The following is an 11,739-nucleotide window of genomic DNA, read 5'->3' as shown; positions in this document are numbered from 1 at the left end:
TTCTCCGAGGCCGGCGTTAGTTCTCCTGGATCGCCGGCCTCGGAGCAACTTGTAGCCGCGGCGATCCCCCTGGCAGCTTCTGCCCGTCGACCCGCGTTCCCCGGGCGCCCCATCCTCCCGCTCCGGCCCGCGGAGTGCCAGGTAAGGGCCCGGAACGGGACACTTACTGTACACCGCCTTGAGTGAATTCCTTCAAAAAGCTATAAATAAATAAAACCCTACATTCCACCAGTCCAAAGTGCCTGTTGCAATTGCCGTACGTGTCCCTTGTCTCTCCATGATTACATATGACTGATATTTGGTAAGAGAGTATCTTCTCAACAGAGTCCTTGATACATGAGGCACAGCTATCTGAGGAGAGAGCGGAAATTGCCATGTGCACAGTGCACTCATACATCATTATCACTCCAGCCTTTTTATTCTAAACTTCACTGGCTACCTGTTGCCGTGAGAATTCAATTCAAACTGGGTGTCACCACTTTCAAAATCTTGACAGGGTACACAGCTGCTTATATGTTAGATATAGTGACTTTATTACAAGACTCCACTGCAAGATACAGAACTTGTAGTCTTTTTCAACTTAAATATCCAATGTTTAGGGGACTTAAAATCAGCTAGATACTTTTCTTTCTCTATTCACTAGCAACAAGCCAATTTGTGGAATCGGTGTCCTGTTTCGGTTATTGGTGAGCCCTTAGGTTCCCGGAGGCCCGCAAGACCTCAGAGGACCGCCGTGCACCCCGAATCTTCACCCGTGGCGACAGCCGTTCACCGAGGGTTGAGCCCCCAGCTGCAGGCGGCCAGCAGGACTGCTGGAACCGCGGGGTGACGGCCGGCCTGGCGGGTAGTCAGCAACACAGTCTCGGAAGGGCAGCTAGCAAGGACGGCTAGCACAGAAAAGGAATACAGTCACTGAAGGTGGCTAGCAAGGACGGCTAGCTGGAAGAGGAACACCGTCTCTGAAGGTGGTTAGCAAGGGCGGCTAGCTGGAAGAGGAACACAGTCTCTGAAGGTGGCTAGCAAGGGCGGCTAGCTGGAAGAGGAACACAGTCTCTGAAGGTGGCTAGCAAGGACGGCTAGCTTGAAGAGGAACACAGTCTCTGAAGGTGGCTAGCAAGGACGGCTAGCTTGAAGAGGAACACAGTCTCTGAAGGTGGCTAGCAAGGACAGCTAGCTTGAAGAGGAACACCGTCTCTGAAGGTGGCTAGCAAGGACGGCTAGCTTGAAGAGGAACACCGTCTCTGAAGGTGGCTAGCAAGGACGGCTAGCTTGAAGAGGAACACAGTCTCTGAAGGTGGCTAGCAAGGACGGCTAGCTTGAAGAGGAACACAGTCTCTGAAGGTGGCTAGCAAGGACGACTAGCTTGAAGAGGAACACAGTCTCTGAAGGTGGCTAGCAAGGACGGCTAGCTTGAAGAGGAACACAGTCTCTGAAGGTGGCTAGCAAGGACGGCTAGCTTGAAGAGGAACACAGTCTCTGAAGGGCAACGCTCCGCACTCCACTGTGTCGGCTCCTGACAATAGAAACGGAAGCGCTGGGCCCTTCTTGTTCCGCGGTTTAAATCCCCCGCCAGTCCATCCCCTCCCTGGAGAGGAGCCAATTCCTCCGGCCCTGACAGGCAAGGAGCACCTGGATTGGCGGACCTGCCTAGCAGGCGGAGTCTCTCCTTCCACGCGCCAATCCGGCGCGAGTGGGCGGGACTTGCTCGCTGGTCTGCTCTGGCCGGGGAGACGACGACACCGGCGCCGCCATCTTGGCCGGCGCCTTCCCTTCCCCGAGGCCGGCGTTCGCTCCCGCGGGTCACCAGCCTCGGGCCGACCCGCGGCAGCGCTGGCCCCTTCGGCGGCTTGTCTCTGCCGCACTGGAGCCCGCGGCCCCCGTCGGTCATCGCTCCCCGCTGCGGGAGCACAGGTAAGGACCCGGGACGGGACAATCGGCTCCCTTTTGTTTAAGGTCAAATTTTCATTATCTTAGGTTTAGAAAGAATCTAAAAACTTGTATTTTTATTCTGTAAAGCTGGTTTATCTGTTGTTTAATTAACTGGACCTGTTGATTGTTATAAATCTTTTTTGTAATTCCTGGACAAACTGGTTTGGTTCTTGTTTTTATGGAATCCGTCCTTGAACTGTATAGATAAAGGCAGAATACAAGAACTGGTGTAACATAACATAACAGAGCTGGTGCAATTTTCAGGCCCCTCCCCCCAAGATTTAGAGAATTAAATTCAACAATCATTATTATAACACAAAATTCTTATAAAAATGTAGGTTAAAGTATGTGCTGATGGGTCTTTGAGTTTTGTGTGGCTCTCAAGACCTATTGTTGTGCTTCCTTTTCAGTTGCTTTTTGCTGTCCCCCCCCCCCCCCCTCCCCTCCTCCAATAATCTGCTGCCCTGCCCCTAGGCAATCACCTAGTCTTGTCTGAAGGTTGAACATTCAGTGACTAAAAGGCTATAACACATCTACTTGTGTTATGCCACAAGTATAAACTTCTTCCACTCGATTGTTTCAAGGTCAAGGTGCCAGTTGTCTTTGTGTTGCTTGAATAGGTTAGGATCTGGTTTGGTTCTAGCATATTGCATGCAAGAACTTGTAGTCTTACATTTCCTGGAACTTGTGAAGCTCCCGGCCCTCTGCTGGCTGGAGTCTCACTTGCCAGTCTCCTCGAAGTTCCCTTGGCTCCCAAGCGAAGATATATTGCAATTGGCCAGGGAAACTGCTCAGCCACAGACAGTTCCAACCAAAGCAGTTCAAAACAACTTGTGGTAGATCCCTGATAACAAAAACACATGCCCTTCCTGCTCTCTACCTGACCTCACTAGCCCCGGGTTCCTAAGCAGGCCTCCAGCTGGTCTTTTACTAGTCACTGGCAAGCACCCACCTCTATATCCTGGGCTCCTTTCTTACTTAGGGTGACTGCTCTGACATGCCTTCCTCCTGCTAGATATCCTTCCCTCTTATGTCCACCGTGCCCCGGTCACTCCTCTGGTTCATGGACAGTGACCCACTGCATTTCCCTGGGACTATAACTCTGCTTCTCCAGCCTTCAGAAATATGCAGATTAGGTAGTCATCATATGCTAATTCACTTTATTAGTAGTACCTGGATTCAGTCTTGTGGGGAACAACTTCTTTCCAGTTATTCATTTGTACATACACTCACTGAGCCCATTTACTTTGGGAGACCTGGATCTCAGTGTAAAACAGCCACCACCCCTGGATAGGACTTTCTTCACTCACATTGACCTTACAGTCCTATCCTCCACCCCCCACGGCTGTTAGTTCATTTTAAATAAGTTACAAGTCCATCACAACATGGCCTGGTTCACAAGTCCATCAACAACCTGGTCTGGTAAGTAACTTCCTAGACTTTTAGAGTCTCCTTCTTTCTCTCTTTCATCTTTCCGGTACTCCTCCTCCAGCAGGCTTTCCAGGCTCTCCTCTCGTCCCACCTACTTCTCTTTGGCTTAGAGGGTGCTTTATATAGGGTGGCCAATAATCCACCCCACCTCTATAGGCCTCTCCCCCCTACTTCCAGAAAGGTCCAGACCCAGAACTCTCTCCAACTTTCCAGCTTCTACTCTGAGAGTTCCCCCTGGTGGCCTCTTCAGGTCACTACACTGGCATATCCCATCTGGCTCCCTCTAGTGACCAGAATGGGCATATCCCAGGTTTTCAGGTGGAGAGCGCCCTCTGGCGGTCTCCTCAGGGTAGGGCAGTCACTGTGTTTATCACAAACTATAAGACTCTAGATTCAGTGAAGTAAAATCAGGACTGGCCCAAACTGTGAAGAAGACACAGAGTCAGTTGTAATGCCTAATTGGTTAGAAGGAGGTCTTTTGGAAGTAATGGGAGAAATGGCTATCAAACATATAAATGGCAAGTGACCGACTCACCCGCAAATGCGCAGTAGAGACTTCCCTCTCTGTCCCGCCCTCGCGTCAAGACGTGATGACATCAGAGGGCAGAACAGAGAGGGAAACGGACGCTTCCGCTGCCGCTGGAGCCTGCCCTGGAGACGAAGCAACATCGCCGGCACACCAACCTCCACCCCCCATCCCCGACGTCACCGCCGCTGCTGCTCCTGCCCCCCTCCGTATCGGGGCCCCTGCACTGACATGACAGCGCCTCTCACCTCTGTGTGGAAGCGCTGCAGGCAGCAGCAGAGCGATCTGCTGCTGCCTGCAGCGCTTTCACACGGAGGTGAGAGGCGCTCTCTTGTCAGTGCAGGGGGCACGGAGGGGGGAGGGAGCGGCGGCGAGGAGGGTAGCTGGACATGGTGAGAGAGCAGGGCAGAGAGGAGGGTTGCTGGACATGGTGAGAGAGCAGGGCAGAGAGGAGGGTTGCTGGCTGGACATGGGGGGAGGGCAAGGGAGAGAGCAGGGGGGGGAGGCCAAGTGAAAGAGGAGGGTTGCTGGATATGGGGGAGGGCAGGGGATACAGGAGGGCTGCTGGACATGGGGGGAGGGCAGGGGAGAGAGCAGAGTTGCTGGACATGGATCGGGGGAGGGGAGGGCAGGGGGAGAGAGGAGGTTTGCTGGACATGGGGGGGAGGGCAGGGGAGAGAGGAGGTTTCCTGGACATGGGGGGGAGGGCATGGGAGAGAGCAGGGTTGGTGGATGGGGGGGGAGGCCAAGGGAAAGAGGAGGGTCGCTGGATATGGGGGGAGGGCAGGGGAAAGAGGATGGTTGGTGGACGGGGGGAGGCCAGGGGATACAGGAGGGCTGCTGGACATGGGGGGAAGGGCAGGGGAGAGAGCAGGGTTGCTGGACATGGTTTGGGGGAGAGGAAGGCAGGGGAGAGAGGAGGTTTGCTGGACATGGATGGATGGAGGTGAGAATTATTACATTTTGCAAAACACAAATCTCGCCCGTTTTAACGGGCTTAACGGCTAGCTAGTCTTTTATATTTTAGGAACTGGTGGAAGCAGGGAGAGTAAAGATATAGATGTACCAGTTCCGTTTTTAATACAAAATGATAATATTTGACAATGATTTCTGAAGCTCTTTGGCAAGATTATCATACATAACTGTTTACTTTCTTCAATTCATTCAAAATAGAATAAAATAAAACGGAAAAGAAAATAAGATGATACCGTTTTTTTTATATTCATTTTTATTTCAAGGCAATTCAACAAATTCAAACAGCTCAAAAGAAAGTTACATCACAATGTTTGGCTTGCCTGAAAAATTTTTAACATTTTTCAAAATCAACCCCCCCTTCCCCCCCTTTAGATGATACCGTTTTTATTGGACTAACTTAATACAAAGAAAATACAAATCTCTCTATATAAAAGGCAACACCAACGTTCTATGAAGCCTCCAGCCGGAAGTGTGAAGGGGGCGAGATATCCGGTTTCCCTATGAGTGTCTGCCCCGCCCTCTCTGTAACACAGTCAGTGAAGGAAAACAGCAGAGCACGAAATCAAATCGCTGGCTCTGTAACAGTGAAGGACTCAGAGGGGGGAGGGGAGAGAGGCCAGAGGGCAGGCACACACACACTCCCACATGCACACAGAAGAAAACATTGCTAGCCCCCGTTTCATTTGCATCAGAAACGGGGCTTTTTTACTAGTACGCGATAAGACAGGCCAAAAGATCATACTATAAAAACAAAATAGGGACAGATTACAAAGACATGAAGAAATTACACCAATTCATGAACAAACTCCTAGACACCAACTTGGTCACTACCGTCAATACAGACAAACAAACATCCCATCTGCAGATAAACCTGCGAAGTACTTCAATGAAAAAAATTGTAAGCCTACGCAACACGCTACCTCAGAACACCACCAACATTGAAAACTTCCTTATTGAATTGGACCCAACCATTGGAGAATACCCGGCAGATCGGACCTGGTTAAACTTCGCCCTCCTTACCGTCGAAACAGTTACCCAGGCGATTAGTAGGTTTTCCAACACTCAATGTAAACTAGATACCTGGCCCAGCTACCTAATGAAATCTGCCCCTAACTCAGTGGCGTAGCCAGACTCCCAATTTTGTGTGGGCCTGAACCCAAAGTGGGTGGGCACAAAATTTTCTCTCTACCCCCCCCCCCCCCCCCAGCAAAATTTAGTCACACTCAGATGCATTTGTCACACAGGGTAAAGTGCTGCTTTTCAGTGCATCCAATTTCAGACAATTTATTTAATAGCCTAATCCTTTTCAGTGAGCTTTCAGAGGCCAAAACCTCCTGCCTCAGGTCAGTATAATGCTGTTACGGTATCCTCTCCTGACCTAAGGAAGGAAGTATTGGGCTCTGAAACTTTATTAACACCATAGTACTTTATCCTAAATTAAAAATAAAATTATTTTCTTTACCTTTGTTGTATGGCCATTTACTTTTTCTCATTGTGTTGCTCCCAGTCTCTAGATTCTGCTTTCCTTCGTTTTCGCTTAACTCTTCTGCCAGGGTTTCCTGGCCATTTGTCATTTTTCTCTCCTTTTTCTTTGCTTTCTTCAATATTTTTCTGCCTCTCTCTGTGTCCAGATTTAATTCATTCTTACTATCCATTCTTTAATTTCCTTCATCTACTTATGGCTTTTCATCTTTTTCTCACCCTTGTTCTCCCCATGCCCCTTCCTCTTACTCTCCAATCTTTCACTACTCCCCCTTTCCATGCAGCAGCTCTCCTCTTTCTCTCCCCATCCTTCCAGTGTCTCCCCTCTCTCTCCCCATCCATCCAATAGTCTCCCCTCTTTCTTTCTGCATCCTTCCATCGTGTCACCTCTTTCTCCCTACCCTTCCATCCAGCGTCTTCCCTCTTTCTCTCCCCATCCTTCCACTCATCTACCCTCTCTTCTGATCCTTCCATCTAATGTCTCTCTCCCTCCTTCTAACCAGTGTCTATCTCTCTATTCTTTTCTGTTCAGTGTCCCTTCACATCCTTCCAGTCTCTCCCCTTTTTCTCTGCATCCTTTCATCCATCTCCCCTCTTTCTCTCCTCATCCTTCCATCCAGTGTCTCTCTCCCCATCCATCTGTTTTCCCTCTTTCTCTGCCATCCTTCCATCTGTTTTTCCTCTTTCTCTGCCATCCTTCCATCTGTTTTCCCTCTTTCTCTCCCCATCCTTCCGTTTTCCCTCTTTCTCTCCCCATCCTTCCGTTTTCCCTCTTTCTCTGCCATCCTCCCATCTGTTTTCCCTCTTTCTCTCCCCATCCTTCCGTTTTCCCTCTTTCTCTGCCATCCTCCCATCTTTTTTCCCTCTTTCTCTCCCCATCCTCCGTTTTCCCTCTTTTTCTGCCATCCTCCCATCTGTTTTCCCTCTTTCTCTCCCCATCCTGCCATCCATTTTCCCTCTCCTGATTCAGGCCCCACCAGCCCCAGCTCCCATTGCCGGCCACTGCTGCTTTTCCTGATGAGCAGCAGGGCCGGAGCTACAAAAAGAAGAAGCGCTCAGCTGACTGAGCTGAGTGCCAATGCTAACCCGACCAGAAAAAATGTTTTTAAAAAAACGCAGCACCGCAGGCAGCCTCGAAGCATTGGCTGCTGGCTCTGCAGGCTCCTCCCATCTCTTACGTCACTGCCCCAGCTTCGGGCCTGAAGGAAAAGTGGGTGGGCGGGCCAGAGCTGAAATTGGGTGGGTTGTGAGGCTAGCAGGCTGTTTGACTGGCGAAGTGCTGGCTGCCTATAGGGCCTTAACCCCTGCTCGTGCTATGGACTATGAGGAGGTGGTGGCAGCCATTAAAAGTAGATTGGGCTTGACCCAAGACTACTATCGCCGTCTTTTTTCGGCCAGCGGGGGTGGGGCTACTGGTGACAGAGGCGGGGTTTATGACATTTTGGGCGGGGTTTGCCAACGTATTGGGCGGGGCAATGAGGGTGGGGGCGGGGGTGATGACGGAAGGGGTGGGGCTGATGACAGCGGGGGCGGGGGTGATGACGGAAAGGGCGGGGTTGATGACGGCGGGGGTGGGGGTGATGACGGAAGGGGTGGGGTGATGACGTCGGGGGTGGGGTGTGTGCGGTTTTTGGGCGGGTTTTGGGCTGTTTTGGGTGGGGAATTTTTTTTTTTTATATGGCAACCCTGGTAAGCAGTGAAGCCACTTAGTCAACAGGATCTCACCCAGCCTGGTCTCATCAGCTTTTGTTGTGCCTCTGGTTCAGGGGTTTTCGGGTGGCTTTCTTGGTGTTTTCGATCCGTCTAGGGGCTTATGGATCGGCTCCTGATTCTCCGGTTTCCGTGTGGTGCTTCTATCCTCCTCAGTCCGCCTACTTCGGAGATCGGCTCTCCTCCAACGTCCTGGGCGTCACATATTTTGGGTGGTCCGACCGATCCCAGCGGCGCACCAGGCCGGGGAAGCTCTACTCCTTCGACAACTCTCCGTGAGGCCGTCGGTCTACGGGTCAGTTGATCTCGTCGCAGTCTGATTAGTCAGATCTGGGGCGCGGCAGGCCGACAGCTCCGATCAGTTTTGGGCCTCTCGCCCGCTCGCCTTAGAGCGCTGCGGCACTGTCCCAGTTTGGGAGCCGATTCAACTCCGATTCTACTCTGGTCCGGTCTCTGCTCAGTCCGGTTATTTTGGGGTGATCTGGCAGGCTCTGTTAGGCCCAGATGGGCCTGTCCGGTCAGGGATGTGTTGCAGATGTGTCGAGGCCACGAGGCCAGCTGTGGACAGGCCGTTTTGGCTAGTCTCGGGTTTGTTCCCCTGTGCTGGATTTCAGCAAGGTCGTCGTGATCCTGCAACTCCCGGTTAATTGTGGATCAGCTTGGTTCAGTTCCGGTCCATTTTGGTCCGGTCGGGGGCTGCATTAGGTGGTCCAGGTGGGTTTATTTCTTCTGGACCTCAGGAGCTCCTTACCTGAGCTCCTTACCTGTCGGCCATCTTGCTCCAAGTTCGGGAGGCGAGTGCAGGTCTGCCATTTTGTTTTTACCATCATCTGGGCCAGATGAATTTTTAAGTGTTAAAATGGGGACACAGTGGTAAACGCATGAGAAGCAATGCAGTAGAGATTATCTGTAAATGTCCCTTGCCACCTTGAGGTTCCAACTGTCTTGAGTTGGTCAATGGTATATGAAAAAACAGAGCCTTTCCCTGAGAAACTGCCCAAATTTATTCTGCTCTAAGCATGGAGTAAATCAGTTCAGATTAGAAGCTTTGTGGAGGTAAATAAATGCTGGACTTAGGTGTCACCTTTTCAAAAATGATTGGATGTGTTAAACACAACAGAAATGACTCTTTTTTTTGGACACAGTGAAGGAGGTTGTTCAATTGCGGGGGTAGTCGGCATTCGCTGCATCCACAGGCTGGCATCTATGATGCTGGGTACCTAGGTACATGAATAATTTTTTCTAGGCAGGAGTGGAGGAAGAGCAGAGCCCCTTGTGTGCTGAAATATCTTTCTATGAGTTCTCCAAATAACTATATAATTCTTTCAAAACAGCAAAAAAACAAAAACAAAAAAAACTGTTAAATATCCTGTTTTACAAAAGTAGATGTTTATTTAAAAAATTAATATTCCACTATTTACAGTAAAACATACAATACCAGACAAAACAACATGAGAGCTTTATTTGGACTTCAGAACCAGGAAACTAGGCGATAATTGCTTGCAAACATGCGCCTAATTTTTAACCTTTCAATAGAGGTGCATCAGAAGCTCACTTTAAAGAACAAGGTACCATACCTCTTCTGAAGACTTATTTGCAATGCCAGTCACAGAATTAAAAAACCTATCTTTCATGATTTTAAATGTAGATATGGATGTTGCTGAAAAGCAATATTAGGCCACTGTTTGCCAAGTGGATGCCCACACCTTCAAGGGTGAATCGACCCTTGGGCGAACATGGGCGTAGTTTAGGGGGGAGTGAGAGGGGCATTCCCCCCCCCCCCAAATGGCTTGCTGCCTCATTTTCTTTATACTGTACCTATCTGGCATCGCTTTGTCTCCTTCCATCTCCTCCCTCCTTCCAACCCCTCCCCACAAGGTCCGGTGTTGCTCCTCTTCCCCTCCTCTCTGCTCCTGCTGAAGCCTTTCCATTTTCTGGGCCACTGGCAGCATCAGTGATGTAAGTATGCTGCCTTTGGCTTGCCCAGAAGCATTCTCTCTTCCTGTTCCTGCATAGGTAGGCCGCTGCAGGGAGAAAGCTTCCAGGCAGGCCAAAGGCAGCGTGCTTACATCACTAACACTGCTGGTGGCCTGGGAGATGGAAAGGCTGCAGCTTGGGGAGCAGGGAAGGGGAGAGAGAGCATGAGACTGGACCTTGCTTGGGGGAGGAGAGAGAGAGAACGTGACACTAGAGCTTGGAGAAAGTGGGAGGGAGAGAGCATGATGCTGGACCTTGCGGCAGGGAGGGGAGTGAAAGAGCAACACTGGACCTTGTGGGGGGAGAGAGGGAGAGGACGACACTGAACCTTGCAGGGGTGAGGGAGGGGTAACACCGGACCTTGCAGGGGGGAGGCAGGGGCAATACCTGAACTTGTGGGGGGTAGAGAAAGTGAGTGACATTGGACCTTACAAGGGGGAGGAAGAAAGAGAAGAAAGGAAGGAGAGAGAGCGACACCTGATCTTGCCGGGGGGAGGGGGAATGGTAGACAGAGAGACGGAGATGCCGAACCTGTGGATGGGGAAGGAAAAGGTTAAAAAGACTTCAGATCACAGGGGGTATGGAGAGAAATGCCATACCACTGGGGAAGGAGAGAGGGAAGCAAAAGCTTGGATGAGAAGCTGGGGAAGAGAGGGGGCAAGAAACTGGACCTGCTTGGAAGAAGAGAGAGACAGATGCTGGGATGAGGGGGTGGGAGAGAAAGATGTGATGTGTGAGGGAGAAGATTGGGAAAGATGAAGGGGGAGAGAGGGAGATGCAGTCCTGTGGGAAGGGGGCAGGGGAGAGAAGAGAGAGATGCTGGCTGTGGGGAGGGAGTACAGGAGAAAGGAGAAAGAAGGGGGAGAAGCAGGTCAGGGGGAGGAATAAGTAAACAGAGGGCAGATACTAAACATGGAAATAGGGACAGGGATACAGAGAGGAGGTGCTGGCAAAGACAAAGAGTAAATGACAATGGACATGGAGAAAGAAAAAGTCAAATAGACAGGAGATACTGGAAAGCAGAAGATGGATGGGACTGGAGGAGGGAGGAAGGAGCAGAACATGAATGGGGATGATGTTGGAGGCTTGGGGGAGGAAGGAAGGAGCAACAGATAGATGGGACTGGGGGTGGGTGTTATGTCTTTTCCTCTTTACATTTGCACATCCACAAATTGTGTTGATGCTTTTTCTAAATGGATTGAAGCCTATCCCTGTACCCGAGAAACTGGCCAAGTGATGGCACACATCCTTTGTTATGAGATTATCCCCAGATTTGGCATTCCTTGTAAAATTACCACTGATAATGGCACACATTTTGTGAATGAATTGATTCAAACCATGACCTCCAAATTGGGAATAACACAGTGGACGGTGAGCATTTACAAGCCCACTAGCAATGGCTTAGTGGAAAGATACAATGGGTTGCTAAAAACCAAATTGCGGCAACTCAAAGGCATCAAATCATGGCTGGATGCCTTGCCTTTAGCACTGCTCTCCCTGCATGCTTCACCATCTGCTACATTAAAATTGACCCCTTTTCAACTGTGCACTGGCCGGAAAATGCACCTTATATTCGGCAATCCTGAACATCACTTGCCAGATACTTACTCAGTGTACTGGGACCAATTACAGGCTGTCATAACATCTCTGTCTTGCCTTTCTTAGGAAACGCCAGACAAAAGGGTGGATAGATGCACTGAAAACCCCAG

The sequence above is a fragment of the Microcaecilia unicolor genome, chromosome 5, assembly GCF_901765095.1.
Source record: "Microcaecilia unicolor chromosome 5, aMicUni1.1, whole genome shotgun sequence".
Lineage (NCBI taxonomy): Eukaryota > Metazoa > Chordata > Amphibia > Gymnophiona > Siphonopidae > Microcaecilia > Microcaecilia unicolor.
This window is presented reverse-complemented; position numbering follows the sequence as displayed.